We start from the raw sequence: 23,099 nt of genomic DNA on the forward strand, positions 1-23,099 counted from the left end.
TCAGCGCTGGATTAAGAGGGGGGGAGGTTAAGGGGGCTGCAGCCCAGGCCCTCACCTCGGACAGTAGGAGAAGGGGGCCCATTTATTCTAACCTGCGTAGTATATGGAACCATGGGCGACGGAACTTCGAGTGACATGTATGAAGCAAGCAAACCAGAACGAGCAGAGGGGGCCCCCCGCCTAATGTAACAGCATGCGTTTAGCCTGATCATTCGGGGAGAGCTTGTCGAGCTTCAAGAACAGGAATTCCCCGCCACCCCGGCGGGGCCCTTTTTCTTACGAAGCGAGGTGCGTTTGCTTGGAAGAGTTTTGGTGGTTTTCTGTCAATCCGTCTGTCCAGTGCTGTCTGGAGAGGAGGGGCTTGGTCGGAAGCATCAGAGTGGTGCGTCTGAATGAAAGGCGAAATTAGAAAGAGAAGAGCGTAAGAAGAAGCTACCAAAGATGACAAAGCACCTAATGAATGCAGCTTCCATGGAGCAGTATGATCGCTCTACCCAGAGTCCGTGCCAAACTCCCAATAGTACCGACTGCGCTTCTCTGGAGGACTTGCCAACTCCATCACTAAAGTTTCCTGGCAAGAAGCAAGGTTTGACTGATCTTGGTTGTCTGGATCCTGTGAAAACGGTGCCAACCTCGGTCGCCCATATTTCTGAGCAACCGACGCTAACCGAGCCCTGTCCTGTTCCTGAGTCAGCAACGTCTATGCTACTCGGCCGCACCCCTGCCACAGAGCTCCAGGTGTCGGGTCCGCCACGCCCGATTTCTACTAATGCTGATCAACAGGTGCCAAACCTCCCCGATGAGCCTCCTCCTACTGAAGAGCGGCAGGAAACAACACTCCAAGAACCGACTCACTTATTTCCTATTAGTCTGGCTTCACATAATCATGTTCCCACCCACAAAGTGTGCCTCGAGAGTACGAATGCGGCGGCTTCTGGTTGCTGCAACAGAGATGTACAGACACCCCCGCAGCAAGAGGCACGTTGCGAGATTCTCCGAAGTGACCCTGCTAAGTGGCAGGACGTTATTACTGACCGCTTTCGGTGTGTATGCCTTCAGAAAGGGCCATTGTATTTTCAAAATCGGGCAGAAAATTTTGCGTCTTCCGAAAGGCAATACAAAACTCAGAAACACTATATGTCACCTCATCTTTTCGTGCGAAAGGCTGTAAATGGGGAGACTTACGAGCGACACTGCTTACTGTACTCGGAGTCCTAAGGTTCCGTTTACTGTTTCATGTGCAAACTATTTTCGATTTCAAGCAACCCCAATGCTTTCACCACGCACGGCTTTTCTGATTGGAACAGAGCTGAAGAAAAAGTTTGCGCACACGAAAATAGCATCGAGCACCGGAACTACATGGCAGCATGGCTCGCCCGCTCTAACTCGAGCAGCACAATTGACAAGGAGCTGGTTAAGCATCTTGTCACTGAGGCCGCTTACTGGAGAGAGGTGTTGAAGCGCGTAGTCGTTGTAGTTAAGCGTCTAGCTGAACGCAACCTAGCGCTTAGGGGTAGTGAGGAGATTTTTGGTTCATTGAGAAATGGTAGATATATGGGAGTGCTTGAGGCCATTGCCAAGTTTGATCCCTTTCTAGAGGAGCACATCAAACGCTACGGGAACAAAGGAAAAGGTCACGCATCGTATCTGTCTAAAACCATTTGTGATGAATTTATCGAGCATATGGCAAAGGCTGTCAAGGAACGTCTCGTTGACGAAGTGGAACGCGCAAAATACTTCTCTTTAATTGTTGATTCGACTCCAGACCATACTCACGTTGATCAGCTGTCAGATGTTTTATGGTACTATTTAAATGCAAAACTGTACGAACGCTTTCTTGGATTTGTTCTAATTGAATCGCATACCAGCTTGTATCTTTTCGATACCGTCATGTCCCTCTTGACGACCTATGACATCTCGATTGATGATTGCAGGGGCCAAGTTTATGATAATGCGAGTAATATGTCAGGAAAATACAAAGGACTGCAAGCTCAAATCAAACACCGGAACGAATTGGCAGTCTAGGTCCCGTGTGTTCGTCATTCACTGAACTTAATTGGCGAGTGTAGCGTTGACAGTTGCCTTGGGGCAGTCAAATTTTTCACTGTAATTCAGAGACTGTATGTGTTTGCTGCATCACCTAAGCGATGGAGGTATCTTTTGGACAGCATGGGCGGAACTGGCCAGCAGCTTGTTTTGAAAAGTCTCTCTGAGACCAGGTGGTCAAGACACGCTGAATCATGTAAGACCATTCTGAAAACTTTTAATGCAGTCTTGTGTTGCCTTTAAACTATATCAAAGAACGAGGAAGAAAACGGCGACACTAGGAACGAAGCGCCCTCTCTCTTCAAGAAAACGACAAAACTAGGGACTGCATTCATGGTGATTTTCTGGAGTGAAATCTTCGAACGCTTTGACAAAAGGAGCGTAGCACTTCAGAAACCAGGCCTAGACATTTCAACTGCTATAGACCTGCTGAGCTCTCTAGAAGGCTTTGTTAATTCTTTGCGACCTCACTTTGATACCTTCGAAGAGAGAGCACGCACGCTAAGTACCAATCAATGTTATCAGGATGAGGGCAAACGTATCGTTTTGAGTAAGCACCCGGGCGGAAAAAGCGATAGTGCGCTTCAAGGTAGAAAAAAGTTTATCGTAGAGACCTACAATGTTGTACTTGACAGTCTAGGTTCTGCTTTGCGAGTGCGAAAGGCTGCCTACACTGAACTCTGCGAAAGGTTCTGATTCTTAAAATTGCTGACAGAAGTTGGGAGCGAGGCCTCTCTGCCACAGCAGGCTGAGAAGTTGGCGAAAACCTACAAAAATGATTTGGAGCCAGCATTTTCCGCTGAAATCGTTCAGTTTGCCAACTTTCTGCACAACTCTGTGTGCCAGGACACGAGTCTCCTGGGAATAATGAAGTTGCTGCACGAAAGAAAGCTTATTGATGAGTTTCCGGACATTGCTATTGCTTTGCGAATTTACTTAAGCATACCCGTGGCAAATTGTGAGACCGAACGATCGTTTTCCAAGTTGTCGCTGATAAAAAATCGCCTTCGTTGGAGCCTCCTTGACGACAAGGTGAACTCGCTTGCTATTATGTCCATTGAAAGTGACCTCCTCCGCGATCTATCCTTCGAACAGACTATATCTGATTTCGCGAAAGCGAAGACGCGAAAGATGTCATATTAAAAGAGGACTGTTTGCATTATATATGAGTAGTTCCAATAAGTTTGTTCTGTCGCATCCCAGCCTCCACGTTGCCAATGAAACGCCGGGTAGTGTAATTCAAGATATACAAATCTTCGTTGTTCGTCTCTTGTTTGTTCTTCTTGTGATATTTAGCGTGCATATAAAGAACTGTATTTTTGTTGTTTTTGATAGTGCCACGTTTATTTGGTGTCGTCCTTGCTTGTCTTACCTTCAACGAAAATATTTTCAAATAATGTTTTGTAATTACAGTTGGTAATTTTCAGCTGTTTTCTAGTGCATTTTATGGTGTTTGTGTTGTCTTAAGTATTGTGTATGTTGTGACAGGCTGACGAAGAAGATGTTTTAATCGTCGTCGGAAGAAGACGATGTTCTGATCTTCGCGCGCTGTCTACCATCTTGTCAGCTACTATAATTATTGTAAATATTCTGTAAATACAAGTCTGACTGTTTTTAACCCCGTAACAATATCTATCATATATTTATAGAGTAACGTGTATAACGATTACTGCAGTCTGATGCTTGAATTTTAATAAAGAATGTTTTGGATACAACCCTGCGTCTCCTCACGGGATTAAACTTAGTGATGCAAACAAAGCCTAGCTTCCGAAGGATCGACATCTGAGCTGTGTTGTCTTTTCTACGTTCTTGTTCGTCTTGAGTACACTAAACGTTTTCTTAAAGCCTAGCTTTTGCTGAAAACAGAATGCAGATTAATGACAAAGTGAACATATGTGTTGGTGTTTACAACAGCACGCGTTTCAAGCAAGCTTTGTTGTTTTCCTTATAATAATAACAATAATAATAATCCCGTTGATCGCACTTCGTTCTCTTTAATTTGGTGGAATTAAAACGAAACATGGCTTATTTCCAGTAGCGTAGCAGGCGACAGGGGGTGGGGTCGGTATAGGGAAAGGGGACCTGCATGCGCATTAGCCCAGGACCCCTATTTTTTTAATCCGGCCCTCGGAGGGTTGTACTATTGCGAGCTTCTACTAATGAATAACATACAAGGTTATTCCTTAATAGGAAGTTTTAGCTCGGAAGGTGTTATGTAAATACATGAAACGGAAAAATAAATTTGCCGGTGACCACTTCACGGATATTGATGAGGTTTGCTCCATTTAAACGAAGAAGCTTGAAGATAGTGACCGCAGTAAACAAAATTTCAAATTCGAACGTGAATTTTTTTTCGAAAGATTGTTGAAAAATGAAAAATTTGATAAACGAAACTAGGAATATTACAACTCTGTAACTAGGCAAAGAAAATGAATTTCACAATTTGTAAAGTGCACTTAATAGCATATACCCGCCGTGGTTGCTCAGTGGCTATGGTATAGGGCTGCTGAGCACGATGTCGCGGGATCGAATCCCGGCAACGGCGGCCGCATTTCGATGGAGGCAAAATGCGAAAACACCCGTGTACTTAGATTTAGGTGCACGTTAAAGAACCCCAAGTGGTTGAAATTTCCGGAGTCCTCCTCTACAGCGTGCCTCATAATCAGAAAGCGGTTTTGGCATGTAAAACCCCATAATTTTTAAATGTGCTAATAATATGCAAGTCGGAAATTTCCAAAGCTTTCATAAACATCGTCATAAACGTACGTAAGCTCTAAAGTTATGCATCAAATTGACCGCTCTCGATGTTCTTTACATGGCGGTTCACAGCAACGAGACAACTGGTTCTGGTCCACAGTTAGCGATTTGTGAACTAGATGCTTCTATTTTTTAACATGGCAATTTTGGCCATTCCTGTAAAGCATTGCAGGTCCTAAATGAAAATTTTGCAGCTTTGTCCCATGGGACCTCTTTCTGTAAATTTATCGATGTATTTCTTCTATTTGTGAAATAAAAGGGATTCATTGGCTGGTTGAATGATTGATTGATTTACAGTCAACATGATTGAAATGATTGCAGGGATTGTTTTATAAAGGCATCTCTGAATTTTACATGTACTTAAATAGGCGGAATGAGTGCTGGGCCCGACCCCAAGCTTCCTCTTCAGAGAAAGCTTTAGCTGCGGGCCGTCTTATATTTCCCAATTCAAATACATGAGGAATGTAGAAGTGCTCCATTAGACATCCATTGCACCGATTTTAATAATGGTTTTGTTTTTTGAAGTTTTCGATCAGGTTACAAATTCCCAACTCTGTATGAGAAACAGTCATCGCACTTCTGTAAACGGCATGTGTTTTATCTCAAGCGAGCAAATTTTATACAGAAATTTCAGCCCACGCGTAATTGTTAGTCTTTACGATAGTTTTCCATTAGTCTTACTCACAATATAGTAGTATATTTGACATTGGTGGCAAATACGACAAGTGCCCGTTCTATACGTATCGTTAGGTACATTTTAGTGATTTACACAGTTGAAAACTTGGTACTTGAGCTTTTCTCGATTTTGCAACGTGCATCAGTTCTTCAAAAAAAATGAAAGCCTAAAAGACAGATTTTGGCTCTGTAGTTATTAGATTAAAACTTATCTTAATTCAGTAAAACTCATCAAAAGCGATGAAGTGACTGCTGAGAAAAACTTCTCCGTTCTCATGCATTTAGATAGGAGCTCCCGAGCTAAAGATCACTCTTAACCAAATGTGTTTATATGATTTATTTGGCCCATGTGTACTTGTGTGAAATGTCTCAAGGGACGATGATCGATATCGGTGGATATCTTTTTCCATTCACTGACTCTTGGTCAACATGACGAAGCGAAATTGTTACAGAGGTGTAAAAAACCAGTTTGGTATGAAATGATTGCCGTGTCCATGAACTCTTTACGAATATCTGATACCTTCAGTACATTTTGCTCAAAACGTATACCTCGTTTTATGAGGTCGAGCAGACGTTTGCTTTAAGCAAAATATTGGTGATACTAAGCCGAAAGGGGCAGGATGTACGATGCCATATTCACGCCACACAATTCAGAACTGCGTGAATATAACAAACTCATTTTTCTGCTTTATTATCGTGGCAGGAAATAGCTGTATAGAAAAAGTTCAGTGTACAGACCATTGACGTAAACAACAAATATATCAGGCTAATACACTTTGACCTTCTGCTATCATTCTATTCAGGTCTTTCGTGCGACTGTACCGGCAACCGGGCGCGTTGTTCCTGTGTATATTTTGTTCTTTTCATTCCTCTGAGCACAATCGCAAAAAATTTTATACCCTAATGTTGCGACCACCTATGAAGAGAGATCTCTGTTTCTAATGTCTGATCTCCGGTTCTTCTTTATTCGACGAAGTATACTTTAATTTCTGGCTGTTTACGTATTTGTATACGTATGTACAACTATTTAGCCACGTATCAAAACCGGGTTCAGTGTAGTGAGAATGGTACTCATATTCAGTACATTGAAATGAATTTTTTTATTGCAGTCTATATCGATAATACTTTTTCATGCCATTGTCACATGGAACAATATTCTGTCGCTATTCTATGTAACGCTGTTGCCATGTATTGTCACGAAACGGTTTTCTTGATTTTGTAAAGACGCAATCGTGACTTTTAGCCAAATTCCCCAGAGGATTGATGCATTAATTGATTGATTGACGAACATGCAGTGCGCCTGCATGCTGCGCTGCAACGTAGCGGGAAAGATGGAAAAAGGCGCTAGTATAAATGCCGAATAAATCAAAGATCAAAGTGTAATAACAAGCGAGAGACATAAGGCTGTACGCAATGCTACACTGTACGTAGCACTCTACGTAGTGCTTATGAGCGTAGTGCTTGGTGCGCATATTTGATTCAATAAATGCATAAATGGTTGTCGAGGAAAACACCCAACGTCCTCGGACACGCAGCTTTTGTTTGCTATGAGGGCTTCAAATCAGCCCTTCGCATTTTTTTTTTGCAGCGGGGCGAAATTCGATGACGTGCAGAAATTGCGTTCCCTTGTAACTTGATAAAAACCCCCCATGAAAGAATGATTTACGACGCTCACGGATATTTTTAAATATAGTGAACATGGTTTAAATAATTTATTAATAACCTCAAAGAGGTGCGACAGAATGCTGACGCATTTCTCTCGCATTTTCTCCTAAATTGTCCCTAAATGTGCGAAGCTACTACAGTAGGACAGCAGAAAAACGCCTATTAACATCCGTCCCTTCAACAAGCACGTACCTCCTTATCTTTGCTGAGTAGACCATAAATATCATCGCTTGGCGCAAACAAGGAAGGACGGAAAAGAACAAGGGAAGCGCCACAATAAAAGACCCACTGTATTCGGTGTATGCTTAGCGTTAATGTGGGAGGGTAACTCTGGGGTGTGCCGGTATTCTCATACAAAATCTGTGGCCTTACTCGGAGTAGTCTTTACGAAAGAGAAGGAAGCGCCGTATTCAATGTTTAAAAGTTTGTTAGAATTGCCAGTGAACCAAATAGCAATTTGGAATAACTTTTTTTTTATGTGGAGATACTTGGCTTTAGATTCGGAGTATCTTCTAGCGCAATCAAACAATACCTTCTTTAGGCTCGAATTAGTTCTGTTAAATAAGATGAGAAAGAGACAAAATATGCACTGACACTAATATAAAAACGAATTCTTGGAGCGCAGGATGCAGACAGCTTTAAGTAAGTATTGGCGCTTGCTGCGATCTCCTCTCATTTTATGGTCGAGGAAATATGTCAGATAGGTATAGTCGGCGTCATATGTGCTACAAGTTGTTATTCCTAAAGCTTTTATCCCTTTTTTCGCTAGCCCACAAAGATATATTGACATTCGCCGTCACTAAAACACACTTCCGGATGGAGCATAAACTGTAATTCAACCACGAAATGTTCAGGTTAGCAACCCCATAACATCGTATATGTCGTTTATTAGTCCGGAGCAACCGCTTGTACGGATGCCTCCCACAGTGTTATAAATAAATAAACAAATACAAGACCACGAGGATATATGAATTGGCTCCTCTACGAGACCACAGGCACTAACTTGCTCACACCAAGATATGATCGTACAATGGAGCATTTTCGTAGTTCTTATACAAGTTTCGTCAAACCTCGCCGGTTACCCTTCGTTCCCGGAACTGCGAGCGGACCTTCAAGTCTACCAAGATAATAGTCGGGTGAAGTATCTTTATACGCCCTTAACTATAGCGTGGAAATAGTTCGATGAGGAGCATGTTTATTGAAATATCTACATCACCCACAGGGACATTAGTGTGCGGAAGGGGCAGGGGGAGGGTTGATTGAAAAGCAAATTCCGAAGCGAGAACGTAATTATTATAGGGTAGAACAGATAATTTCACGGAGAAATTTATTCCATTCGCGAATACTTCGGAGGAAAAACAAGCGCATTGAAATATTTTGATCGTGGAAAGAAATTCCACTGCCTTCAAAGAACGGTCAGTATGGGCTGCTGTGTAGGCAGGCATTTTTCCTTTTTAAATACCCGCGTTGCCATGAAAAAACAAGTACAACCGTAAGTACTTCTGACGTCAAATCTCATAGAAATATGATTTCACCTGTGACACACAAGTTGAAATGCATGATCGACCAATCAAGAAAACATCACTAATTAAGTTTTTAACTGGTTACCTTACGGCACATATTGCAATTTTCAAACACTAGTGGGTGAGACTGCAAGGCATATTCACTTGAAAAGAATTGTGTGGAAGACAGCATTACCAGATACCAGCCGTCAAACTTGCGGTGCAAATCCATTGTCGTTCTACTTACTTTTTCAACAAAACGTCGTTTTATGCATTGACGCACTGATGTAACTGGAAAGCCAATGCAATTCCACGCAAAGTTCGGGAATTCATATCTCGAAACTGGTATCATCCTGAGAATCAGTTCCAAGTGGATCCGCCTTGCGGACTTCCTTGCTAGAATTTGTAAATTGGAATATGTACAGCCAAGATACATAATATGCACTAAGATTCATCTAGGTGGTGCAATAGCAACAAGGGCGGTCGGTTGTCGAATCGAATGACGCTCGCTTTTATACATGTGCCATGGAATCTTTATGATGCGGTCGCGGCCACGCTATAACTTCTAGAGCATACCACACCCATCTAAAAGCGCGCCGACAAAGTGATGAACCATGGGTCCGTGTTTCTAGAAACTGCTACTGCATTGCATTGCTACTGCATTGCTACTCCATTGGTTTCCATCATGACACCAGAAACGTGACAACACAGCCGCACACAGAAAGTGAGCTAAACTCGCATGGCAATATTGAACGCCAAGAATAAAATGCATTTGCGAAAGTTCGTTTATTCTTTTCTTCTTTAATTGCAATCGCAGTGCTATCCCGACATTGGAGAATGGGTCCTCGTGTACAGAAATTATTACTACGACGAAGCTTTTGGCGGAGCAGAAAAATGCGTCAAATACAGTAGATACGGAACCTACGAAGATTACAGCACGCCGTGTGTTTTTCACTTTGGGAGTAGCGAATCAAAGTAAGAGCTTTTGCAGTTGCAACTATATTGTGTCTTATGTTTTACTACGAAATGTGCAAACTTCTTTGGTGACACTGTATGGTGTTAAGAGACTGGGGTTGTGTTTTGTAGGGCGTTCTATTTTTTATTATTTTCGTTCTTAGTCACTTTCTCATACATCGATGGGTTGACATTGTAAGTGCGATGAGCCTGAACTGCAAAAAAAAAAATGTGCAGAAGACTAATTCATTGCAGGTGACGGCCTCCGGTACTGAAAATGAAAAAAAAGAAAGGATTGCAACAAAGGGGTCGTAAGGGGGATTTCGGCAAGCAAATCACTCAAGTGTGGGGCACTTAAAGAAGCTTTGCTGTACTTGTGCTAAATATGTTAGAGCGCTAGTAAAATTCTTGTTTTGGAATTTGTGTATTTGTTAGAGTGCATTCTGAATCCCGTAATTGGTTCACTTTGAGTGCGCTTCAGGCGCGAATTATAATGAACTGCGTATTAATGTGTCAAACACAGACAACTCAATTCCAAAGCTCTCAACACTTCACCGCAAGAAAAAGTGCTAAAATTGTGCTATGGGCTTTTTTTGCCGAGTCATCATAATTGGAAAGTAATAAATAAAGCTTTACTGCTTAATCAGCGATGCTCCGTTTATGCATAAAAATTTAATCGTGGGCTTTAAATCTATGAAATATATTTATACTTAATTATGCATTACGAGAAAAGAAAAATTAACCTTTCTACGTTGGTGGCCGAATGCGCCATGTTAAAAGTTTCATCAAACATGATAGTAACTCCAGCAAGGTGGTCGGCTGTAGCAGTATACAGAGCTTATTGGAAGTGAAATCAATACAGATTGCGCATGCAAGGGGCTCAATGGACCTGAAGCCCAATGTTGCTGCTCTTTCTTGGCAACCATTCTGTAGAACCGGCTCAAAAATGTTGCTTCCACAAATGTGGACATGGCACCGGAAGGCGGCATACACGCATAACGGCAAAAGCTACCGTAATGTTTAAAGGGATACGGACACAAAAATTGGTGGGTGGTTTTTTGCGTCAGAACAAAAGTTGAACTGTTAAAAATGACGAATACAACAAGCTGCTTAGAAAAAAAGCACGGGAAACACCTTTCTTTTGCGATTTTCTGTTGCGCCTTTCCTCCAAGCGGCCGCCGGGAGAAGCTGAAATTTGACGTCATGACACCCCCGCGCGCCCGCGCGCGCGGCCAAGGTCAGCCACAGCCGGCGCAGTCTTTCTGGAGTGTCGGTCCCTTGCAGCGTTTGTTTATCGCCGTCGGCTATGTTCGCACCGTGGTACGTCTGAAACATTATCCCTGTCAGCGCTCCATGCAGGTGGTGCGTCTTACACGCGTGTTCGCACGGTCGTCGATCGGTACTGACGCATTCGTCGTGGCGGAAGAAAATGCCCAGACATTACTGCGCCCACGGCTGTTATAACAGCATTATCGGTCGTGACACGCCGTCGCGCACGTTTCCCAGAGGCGAGAAGGTGCGTAAACTTTGCATACGTGCCTGTCAGCCACCACACCCAGCATGGAGACTTCATTTGCGCGGACCACTTCGTCGACGATTATTATGCGACCAGCCCGGCTGTGCTCAAAAGCATTGGCATGCCGCTCAAAAGGCTCCTGTTGAGGCAATACAATTCAAAGAGCGGGTGCTTAGTGATGCATTCGTAACTGTTAGCTGCGCTCGCCACCTTTTGTTGTTCTGGCAACAGACTCTCTCTCTTTCTGTATGCATGTAGCCGCAGCGGTGACCGCAGGAGCGCCTGTTGAAAGAAGGGAAATTACCCTTTCATTGGCTGTGCAAGAATAGATATTCTCGGCTTGTGACAAAAATTGTTTACGATGCGGATGCATGTTTTTGTCACAAAGCAAAATAGTCATGTTGCGTACACTTTCGCTGCGTCTAATATTGAACGACAGCATACGAGCACTCTCTTATTTGATCAAATATACAAAACACAGCCAGTGAATGAACGCCAGACAACAGCATACATGTGTAGTAATCTAAAATGCGCTGCACATTTATCTACATTGGCTTTTCACACGTTACTTTTCAACCTCAAGCAAGAAATTATGAATTTTCATAGGTCTCTGCATGATCATGCGTCGGGTTTCATGACTTGGTTGTTCGCGCAGCATTTCGCTAGTAAATGTCACAGCCAAAGACTTTCCTTTCTCTATGGCCACAGAATCGATGCAGCTAAGTGATCTGGTCGACGGGTCCCTAGCGCAGCCGCCCACCTCAACGAGTTCAACCAGTAAATGGCTTCTAATGGCGTGAATGTTTTAGTAACCGTAAACACAGGGCTATGAGACGGCTGGAAAATTCTACACATGCCGTGCCTCGTCGCGTAAAAACGAAGTGTGCAGCGATCGAAAGCCGACAGCGTAGGTAAGCACAAAGCGACGAGCTACGCTACCTACGATTCAGCCGTAATAGCTGCCTTTCCGCCTCAACGCAGGTCACGAAACTAGGCATTTTGCATCCTACGTAACATAACGTTACGAACTGCTGCCGCTGCACTTCAAGTTTGCTAGAAAAAGAAATTACCCTGTTGCTGGCCCGGACTGCCTGACCTGCCTGCTTGTGTTCAAGGCCGCCTGCTCTTCGCCGCTTGACGCGGAAGGCTCGTAACCGTAAGCGGTTATATTTCTTGCTAAGTTGGAACGGTCCTCGTCTACAGACGTGTACTCATCGCTGGTAGAGGCACCAGAACCCGAATCCATGCTCGCGATGGCGGCGGCGGCGCGCCTCGAATGACCGCGGCCGGCCGGCTGGCTATCCGACGGGGGTGTCGTGACGTCACGCCTTCCAACTCGCTTGGGCCGGGCGGCGTTGCGAGCGCTCACAAAAACGCCAAAAATAAAGCCATCCGCTGCAAAATGAGCGAAGTGACTACTTGTTTTCGGTGTACTCGCACACTGAGGACTCATTTTCTGTACTATCGTAAAATTTTCAGATTTTGTGTCCGTATCCCTTTAACACATTACCCTCCGTCAGTTGACGGGAATTACTCCATAGCTGTACAAAGGTACGGACGCAAGACAGCGATACGGCACGGCATTACAGGCTTTGGTTCATGCGGTGTCGCAGCACCAAACATACTGTGTACCTGTTTTTAGCGATGTTTCATCACTGCTTCATGCCTCGCAAATGCTCGATCATTTTTGTTTCCCCATTGTATATCGAGAGGACCATGTCAATATTTTTTTCGCCAGTACAGACAGATCAACATTTACTTAGCTGAAAAGCGACCTCTAAAATACCCCAAACTTCTGAAACAGGAGAGCACGGTGGGTTAATTATGCAGAGCGCTGCTTTTTTTTTCAAAATACTGAATACTCAAGAAAGTGACACAAAAGCTTCGAATGCTTTCGCATCTTTTAGGCGTGGCACGCTGACACTCGGTTCATCGTCATGCTACACTGCCAAAAACAAGAAGGAATTTGTTCCTAACGATGGTAAGCATTATGACATTTTTTACACATAATTTTTTCCTCGTGTCTGCACTACCAAAAACTACTACATTTTGCAAACAAGGCTGCCATCATGAAATGAAATGTTTTATCTTAGGTCCCCTCAAAGTTTACTCACTAAGGTGAGACCTATAGGCTCAACCTTCAGCTGCTGAGCAAGAGGTTACAGGTTCGATAACGTGCCACGGAGATCCTATTTTGGTAGAAGCGAAATGCAAAACGGCTCGTGTATACTTCAGTTTAAGTGCTCAACAAAGAAACCATGGTGGGGAAAGTTAATGCGGAGCCCGGCCGTATTGTTAAAGCCGTTCTTAACGCCATTTTTATCTGCGTAACTGCGTAACAGCTATGTGCAGTGATCTATTCGCACTCCATCTCTATAGATAGTATTTTAGCAATCCACTTTTCTTTACGGCCCAGGAGCTGTAACCGGACAGTCGCTAAAATTAGGGTAGCTAATCAAGTACACGGTGTCCTCCAATTCTGGAATTTCAGATTTGCGTTTTTTACTTCAAGATCAGATCGTGAGCTTTTACTTTTCTGCTGGCATTGTCAAGAAGTGTGGCATAAACGTAGAAGTTGTGCCCAAAGCAAACGATTACCCGCGATAGAAAACGCGCGACTACTCTCGTGGTCGATTACGAAATTATCTACGCTCGCATGTTGGTGAAGTGGACTACTATAAAGATTAAAGATTATTATAAAGATACTATAAAGATATAAAGGAGCTGTTACTACATACACAAAAATATTCAGTTGTATTTTAACGGTAAATGCCACAAAAATGCGCTGGCATTAGATTGCACCGCTTTGAGGTCCCGAATCTATGATTTATATGCCGTCCACCACATTGCAAAGTGTGTTCTGAAGCCCACGCAACGCAGGTCCTGCCTCTTCTAGGAGCGAAGGGCAACCAACGGTGGTTACATATACCACGGTGACAAGCTTCTCACCCTTCACACAAACTCGCTTCCCCTTCGACACGCCTAATGCTCACACATTAATAATGCCGGACTTTCAGTACTTCAAATAGTACTATCCCACCCAAATGTATGTAAAAATATTCATTATGACTACTCTTTTCACCTATGACGTGAATTGATATTTGGATGCATTATGATAAAACTGCTTTATTTCTTATCGCGCATGCTTTTTAGTCTGCGAGTTTAGAATACCCCTGTTTGATGCCACTCTTCCAGGCACTTAATAAATTGGAGTACCTATTCTCAGGTACACATGGAAGAGGGAATCAGTTACCAGGAAGGCCTGATATTCAGTCTTGGTCATTATTTAAACGGATTTTTTTTTCTAGGAGAATAACGAAATTAAACCCACTCACTAATCATGTAGCATTGCAACCTTTTCTGAACTTGCTATTTTATCTCTTCCACCATTAAGGTGTTTAGTGGATGGTTCAGGATGTACTTCTGCTCACGTTATAAAACTTGAAGCGTTAAAGTTACTTGTGATCAATGGTGACCAAAGGAGGGCTATCTTATACATGTAACACCTGTACGGGTGCTCAAAAGTTCTTTGGACTAAAAAACATCTACTGGAAAAGCGTTCACGCGGAGTGACACATAAACAAGTGTATCTTGGTTTCAAAGAACGTCCTTTACAGAAGGCAGATGTCTTAAGTACTTTATGAACCGCAAGGGGTCACTTCGTTCACAGCTCTGCAAGACAAAAAAAAATAGATGAAACATAAAGGTGCCTTAATAATAACTCTGGAGGTTCCAAAAACAATTTCCGGTTCAACAGTGAGACAACTAGAACGGACGGATACACTATTCTTGACGTTTTTCAGCTTCAGTGTAAAAGACGTATTGCTGCATGTTTTTGTGCACTAGTTGCTGAAAACATATAAAGCAGATCGTGCTGTACTGTGTGTAAGTGGCAAAACTTTTTCTAATGAAGGTCTTTCCACGCCAGAAAGAAGGGTTCACTTCTAAGGACTTTAGTTCACCCGTCTGTTAGTGGTATCTTGGTGAGGCTTGGAGAAAGATAAATTTCCATCTCGAAACAGTGGCCACAGTGACAGCCCTTGTTCGACAACTGTTGACTACTTCTGTAAGCCCACGTCTTCCTGCAAAACAAATGCTATTGCACCTCACAACCATCACAATGTATAGTCCACCAAGGACTTCCAAAGATTACAAAATAAAATAAAAATGTTCTCTCTGATTGTGCAATCTTGGTAACAGCCTGATTGCAGCGAATACGAAATTTTAAAGGTATGCCCACACGCACAGCGAATGGAACATCAAACATACTAACCACTAATATACAAAAGACGTTTACACGGAGATGTGAAATGCCATATTATACGCGTCAATATAAGCGATCAATGTCACCACAGCAAACCTCTCTGCCACCACTTAGCTTCATTGCTAGACTATTGATATTTCAACATCAATGCACTGCTGTTGATGAAGCTGGATAAGTGACAACTTCACTGTACGTTGTCGGTAATCTCCTTGTGGGTAAGCAGTACGCGAAGCAAACAAAAATATTTTGCCGGCATATCGTTGCAAGGTGAAAATACCCTACAGCGTCCCTTTGGATAAAAACCTGTCTGACAGTCATTCCATAGGGTACAGTGTAGGCTGCATACTTTGAATACTTGCAGATAACGCTTCTTCGGAGTCGTTCCATGCCATATTTATGGACTGTGAGAGTTGCTTTGTTGGGCGGCACCCCAATGCTGGAGATGGTGAGTTTAAAGGTTTTTTACCCATGTTAAGATTTTTTACGAAACCATGTTGTGGAGTGGGATCGAGATTGTGAACGTCGTCGAGCAAGTAACGTTCATTGAAATTGCTTCCCGATTTCATCGCGTAAAAATAACCTTCATCCCACAGACGATATACATACTTTTCAGAATGCCCGCTTTCCACGCAGTGTTATTGAAGTGAGGGGACTAGACTGCTTGCAAAGCTAGTTCGCGGTATCGTTAGCAAAACTTTGTGCACAGTGATAAAGGCGCGCGGCCACCAGTGTTTCAAATAAAGCTAATAAAAACAAGCATGCACTTTCGGCGTATGCGTCATTCCCATCTTCCGCGGTTGCTGATTCGCACAAGGTCGCGGGTTCGACTCCTGACGGCACCAGCCGCATGACGATGAAGGCGAAATGCAAGCACTATCGTCATAGATATGCGTCGTAGATATAGAATCTCCTGTGGTCCCGGTATTCCTTTGCAGGGCAGAGCAACGGCTCGTAACCCGTATGGCAGAGGCTACAAGCAGTGACTAATCAATTGCTCATGCTCCCGTAAGCAAGGATAAATGGGTTTGGGTTTGAGTTTCCGCGTCACAGAATTATGCTTTCTCGTATATTCAAATTATTTGCTGTTATATTCAAATTACGATCCGATGCTATTATGTCTGTCAATATTGCAAGTCGGCCTTTACAAATTTTCTGACGCATTTTACTTTGAGAAATTAGTTCAGTAACGCCTATGCAGCGTGGTGCGTCTGAGCTTTGTACTTCAGGATGACTTTTTCTGACGGGAAACGCTGTCGACGTCGGCATCGGATTTTCTGCGACACGGGGTATTTAAGGCTATCGCATTGAAATAAGCCCAGAGGGCCGTTGGCGTGTAGGCCTAGTACGACTGTGCCTTACAAGGCGTGCGTGCATCCGCGTATTGCGCTCGCCGACGACTATCGCGGTGCATCTTGTACGTACAACGCACCCCTCCAGTAGAACGAGGACACTAAGACCACTGAGCTGTGAAAGAATCCCCCGCCGATCCATTCCTAACCTCAGAGCGAAAGCGTAGATGCAGCTGTAAATGTGTAGGTAGGACCAACGCGGCATCGGCATTCGCTCGAGGAACAGAGCCTATAAGGAGAGCCACACGCTCAACCACTCTTGTTTCAAGACGCCGTAGGAATTTTCTTCGTGTTGGAGATGTCAAGCTGGTAGCAGCTCTCTGCATTGTATCGATAACCAAGAGCGTGCGCTACCGGAAGCGCCATGTATCAAGATCTGCACGGCGAGCGTGTCTCTGCGAGGTAGGTCCTAAGCAGACAAGCTTGTGAGTTTATCTGTTTAGCAGTAATTGCTCCAATAATGCCTAATTTTGCCTCAGAGGTTACTGCTGCGAGCATGATAAGTAGCGCCGTTTTCGCCCTTCAGATATAATTTATTCTAGTTTTGTTATCACTTTGGGTAGCGCCTGTTCGTGCTTCCTTCTTCGAGCTACAAACTTACGAAGCCTCTATTATGTGTGCAATAAGTTGCCACGAAGTGGGGATGCTCTGTTGTAGCGCTTTCATCTTAGCGTTTCCTACAGTAGGCAGTTTGAGTTTCCTACAGTAATTTACCGGGCAAGCTTTTGGATCAGTGGACGAAGCAAGTCTACGCATTACAGGACTGCCCCCGATATGCGCACAAGGGCAACAGCTACGTTTCAAGCCTAAAGAGTTGGGTGAACCTCATCTGTGACTTCGGAGGATACGCGGACCATGGCTACTTTGTAGCCTTGGAAGGACTGCTTTCACTGTAGTGAAAAACGTTTCTAGAATACGGACATGTGCGCCAAATATAATGACCGAACTTATGCGCAGTGGCTCGCGTTCGTTCCTAATATTTGCGTAAATATATATATATATATATATATATATATATATATATATATATATGAATACTGCAGTTTGTGTTGCATCAGTAAGCTGACCTTTTTTATATTACGTGGGAACTAACTGCCTAATACTTCTTTTGTGCAGGACGCGGCTGTACCTTGTGGCGTCGTTACGACTCCCTAGATCGCCGACTCGACTACTGCGAATTTATTTACGACGAAAACTGCGGCTCTTCGCCTAAGTACAAAATGTACGACTCGACGTGCACATGGGAAACAACATCGCTTACGGAAGCACCTGAAGAAAATTCGGAAGCCCTTGAAGAAAGTTCGGAAGCCCCTGAAGGAAATTCCGAAGCCCCTGAAGAAAGTACGGAAGCCCCTGAATAATGCGGGTTTCAAGATTAACGCGTCAGTTTTCGAAACAAACACCAAACCGAACATCAGTTCCGGCAGCTAAATTACTCTATAAACAAACCCGGCAATGCGACAAAAAATACTTGACATTCGCGAACCAAACGAATGCCAATATTCCATTTATATAGCTCGGTCCTACACCACCGTGACTGTGACATAAGTATAACGTCAGAGATTTCACTTTATATGTTCGCTTACTTGGCTCGTTTTGCTATCTCTTTCTGCTGTCTTCCACTCCCGCTGGTGCAACCCTCACGCGGAAACTTCGCCTCCAAGCTCTTCACTTCGCCTCCGCACCCTCACCCAGACCCTAACTTCGAGGATGCATGACCACTCTGTTTTTCTTTGTGAACAAGCGCGTTAGAGACTGAGCAAGCTACAAAACGAGCAGTACGGTTGAACGAGAGGTTCTTTGTCGACTTAGTCCAATTAGCAATTCAGCAAAGAGTACTTGTAAATGGGCTCATAATGGCCGATAGCGAGGATCCGTAATGGCGTCGCGGCACTTTTTCTAGTGAGTAGGTGGCGTCAGTGGGACGCACGTAACATAAAGATTTGCCGCTTCGCATTGCGCCGTCGGTGCTCTGTCACTGGCAGGGTCGTTGGCGAAGGGAGGTGATCTTTACAGGACGTGCTGCATGGGCCCGCTCTGCGTATGCTCCACCGAGCAATGAACATGTACGCCAGTGTATCCTGTAAATGGTTGTTTTGCAATAAAACGAATTCACAATAACAACATGCCCTTATTCCTTCGTGCGTGGGCGCCAACGAGTCATCAACTAACCGCTCCCCGTTCACGCTGCGCGTCAGGTTACTGCGTAGGGAAGTTCCCGCGTTGCCATAATTTATGTAAGCATGTCGCTTAAGTGACACAAGAAAGTCGCTAAATTTCTGCTAAACTCTCCTGCAATGTCGCCTAAATTGTCACTAATAGTTTTGAGTAATTTTTATATAACGTAGGTGTTTTGGAACATTATAATACATCCCAGCATGGTGCAAATCATTGACCGAAACGTGTCGCGTTTGTGTAGGACCCGTGTTGTGACAAATAGACAGTGTTTTTACCAGCACAGTAGTGGGCTCTTGCTTTGTTATTATTGACTACATAAAAATGGACAACGAGCACTGGAATCCGGCATTTATCCTCAGGCTCACAGGTGTTTAATACAGCACGATTCAATAGAACGCAAGAAATCTGATTTTGTTTAGCACGCGAGCGCACTTGGTCCACATTATCCCTTAAAACTGCTGAGTCCTGATTGCTCGTAAAAGGGTAGCGAAATTCTTCAAGACGCACAAGGGCGAGTGTTAACATGGTGATGAGAATAACGCGACCATTAGGCAGGTCAATATGCTCCCACTCATTGGTCTACCTGCAGGTTGTTTTCAATACTTATTTGTCTGAAACCCATGCGATAAGGATGTAGTGTACTCAGGTTCGCGTGGACGACCTCAGTTGCTGCTATGCATACGGCTTTATGCTGTCGATCTATCTAATTGTTCAAATGCTATGTTCCAGGTCTTAAAATAAAATTTGTAAATGTCTGCCAATTGTACGTATTTAGTGAATGCGCAGAGTCTTGAGCGTTAATATCCGTTAAAATTGGTTTCGTAAGTAATTAAAAATCATGAATTTCGTGAGAATACTGTGAATCCTGTGCAGGCAGCCATTACCTCATCAAGATCCCAGGGCCTACGTGTCATACATTGAATTGCGGCCACTCACACGTAGCTTTTCAAATGCGTTCTAAAGGGTTACTTTTGAAGCAGCTTTCCCCACTACAGAATAAATAAAATGTCATTAACTGTTCCTTCCCGTCGCTAAACAAGTATCTGGTCTCTGAATTGAAGAATTTATCACTAAACAGACAGTTAAGGCGTTAAATCTTGCTACAATATCCCTAAAATGTCAACACTGAGCACAACCACAATCTGAACACCACCAATGGGCAGACAACGCTTGCTTCAGCAAGCATGGTGACAGAACCCATGCGCGACACAGGAAATCTGCAGTTTTTGAATGATGAAGTACGTCCTCAAAGCCATTTAGAAAGCTACTTTTCTAAAGTCAAAGCGACAAAAATATAGTGAATTATTCTGTCATATCGTTAAAAATGGTCGCCGGTGGCTAAGCAGAAAAATTTGTCGTAAACAGAAAGGAATGTCACTTAATCTAGCGACAAAATCAGTAAATTGGCAACTGTCAGCACGAACAGATCAGTATACAGTTAAATTTTTCAAACGAGTTCCCAACGAGACTGTTTCTATACACTCTCGTGAGACGTTTAAACAGGGGTGGGTGGCTCTAATGTTATATGTCGCACTTCTGAATAGTTTTGAATAAACAGAATTCTTTAACGTGTACTTCGTATAAGTACACGGGTTTTCTTGTGGTTCCCGCCCATGAAAATGAGGCAGTCGCTGCAGGAAGAAAACCCACGTTCTTGAGCACACCAGCGCCACGTCATAACCACTGGGCTACTCCGGAGGGTCGAGTAGGGGGTTTCATTGAAAGTTCAGCACGCCTGACCCGACGTAACATATGCAGGAAAGAGACGAAGAACCTTTTGGAAGTAAGTCGTGTTTATTTAACGTTTTCGGCTGGTAGACAAGCCTTCGTCAGAGATGTACTCTGATGAATGCTGGTACGAACATAGCATCTAGCAGGGCGTGCTGCCGCTTAGAAGGCGATGGGACAGTTACGAAGGCTTTGGCTGCGTGATTTATGCCAACAATTTTCTCAATCGTCGTTGTCTCTGTCAAGAACTCAGCTACGGTCTTCGGAGGGTTTCGGATCATTCCGGCGAAAAGTTCTTGCTTTACGCCTCGCATCAAGAAACACGCTTTTTTATCCTCGGACATTTCCGGGTCGGCGTGCCGGAAAAGACGGGTCATCTCTTCCCTGAAGATGGCGATGGTCTCATTGGATAGTTCGCCTCGGGTTTCCAGCAGAACTTCGGTCCTTTCTTTTCGGACAACGCTCGTGAACGTCTTCAGATAGTTACTGCGGAACAGGTCCCATGTTGTAAGGGTGGACTCCCGCTTCTCGAACGAAGTCCTCGAGGTATCTTCGAAGTTGATGTACACATGTCGTAGCTTATCCTCAGAGGTCTAGTTGATGAAGGTCACCATTCTTTCGAAGGTTTCGAGTCAGGTTTCCTATTACTCCGACGTAGCTCCACGGAAGGTAGGGGGCTCTCTGGTTTGTTCAAGAACGATAGGTGACACTGGGGCTGCCATTGTGGTTCTCTTGGCTACAATCTTCTTGGTGTTCTCATGTAGAAATTCGTGCTCCAGGGGCAGCTGTTGTAGACAGCGGCTTGCTCCATGGTCCGGGACTACGTTGGTGTTCTCTTTGTGGTCCGGGCTTGAATCACGGCTTGTCGGGGGCGTCCGGTACATGAACCAAAAGCACCTCCACCAGATGTCACGAGGTAGTGACGTATAAAGAACACAATAGCAATACTTCGAAAGACGAAACTAACTTTTATTGGGCGAACCTGTGCCCACAGAAACAGGCTCTACTTAAAGAACGGCGACAGCGCTGAACACAGTCGGCGATCTTCAAAATCTGATCAGCGGGTTAAGCGCGTCGGCTTTTATACATCAGTCGTCGAATGTTCCAGAGTAATTAGTGGGACTCGCGTGTCTTCCACAAAGTTCTGCACTATTCGCGTCACGCATACATACAATCAGATTACACAAGGTTCGGTGACAGACATCGGATGGAACCGTTGATAACATTCGGGAGACTTCCGATACATGCACGTGCGTCCTGCACTGTGCGATAACACTTGTCAGGCGGTGCCCGATGCAGATAAACAAGTACACGTGTCAATATTACGGGAAATAGGTGGCAACCATAGATGCCCTGAAAAGTCCAGTAGAAACAACGGCGCATTTTTTTACAATGTGTCCAACATTGTATTCCTCGTTTATTCACTTACGGTTTCCTTTGAAGCCTGCGCCGCGCCTGCATGCGGGAGCTGCCAAATTCACATGCATCAGCCGACTGCTCAGACATCTCTTTACAGCCGTCATGTGCCACTGGGGACCGAGTCTCACGCCTATCAAACTCGCTCATCCATGTCGTTCTTTGGCTGCTCCACTAGTTCACGAATGATGTTGCGCACCCAGAGTCGTAGTAGGAGCTGCGTGGACGCATGTTTGGGTAAACCTAGCGCTGCTTTTAGTAGAGTGCCGAGGAAGGGGTCCATCTGGTTCGTCTTGGTCTGAGTTAGGTTATGGTAGGGCAGGTGGTAGGTTAATCTGCTACTTATGAGGGCTTGCACGATTCGAAGTACGCCTTTTCTTGGAGTGCTTGTGGGCGGTTCGTAATACACTTTATCATGTGCGTTACGTAGGTGATTTGTTGACGCATTATGTGTAGGGTATGTGTCACCTTCCCGTAGTACTGAAAGTGAAGGCCTAGTACACGGAGTCTGTCCACTCTTGGAATAAGGTTGCCATTGAGATGCAATGTGACGTTTGGTGGTATATCGGCCTTATTGCGTTTTTTGAATACAAGCAGGAGTTCCGACTTCTCAGCTGCGCAGACGGGTACCCCGGCTGTTGCATACTCTTGCACTGCTTTTACTGCTTCCTGTAGCGCCTTTTGAACTGGGTAGTAGGGAGTAGGGAGAGTGTACAGCACAGCGATAAAATGGCGTGCCACAAAGTCAGGGACATTATTCACTAATGCAGAGTGCGCAGGGGCCTTATGGTGGGGTAGAATCCAGCGCACGTCTTTCGGCAAATTTGGCCCCGCGCGGCATACATGACCACAGAGACGTTTCGAAACCTCCACGTAGAAAGCTTCATTGACAGCTTGGCTTTCAGGTACAAATTTCCTGAACAGAGACTTGGCTTATCATAATACCGTTGTACCGGCCCACGTTACCTACTTCCTAGCCAGTTGCATTTTCCCTATTGAGGTTTTACGATGAATCGAGTGCACGATTGGTTGTCGTTCATGGATCCTAA

The sequence above is a fragment of the Dermacentor andersoni genome, chromosome 10, assembly GCF_023375885.2.
Source record: "Dermacentor andersoni chromosome 10, qqDerAnde1_hic_scaffold, whole genome shotgun sequence".
Lineage (NCBI taxonomy): Eukaryota > Metazoa > Arthropoda > Arachnida > Ixodida > Ixodidae > Dermacentor > Dermacentor andersoni.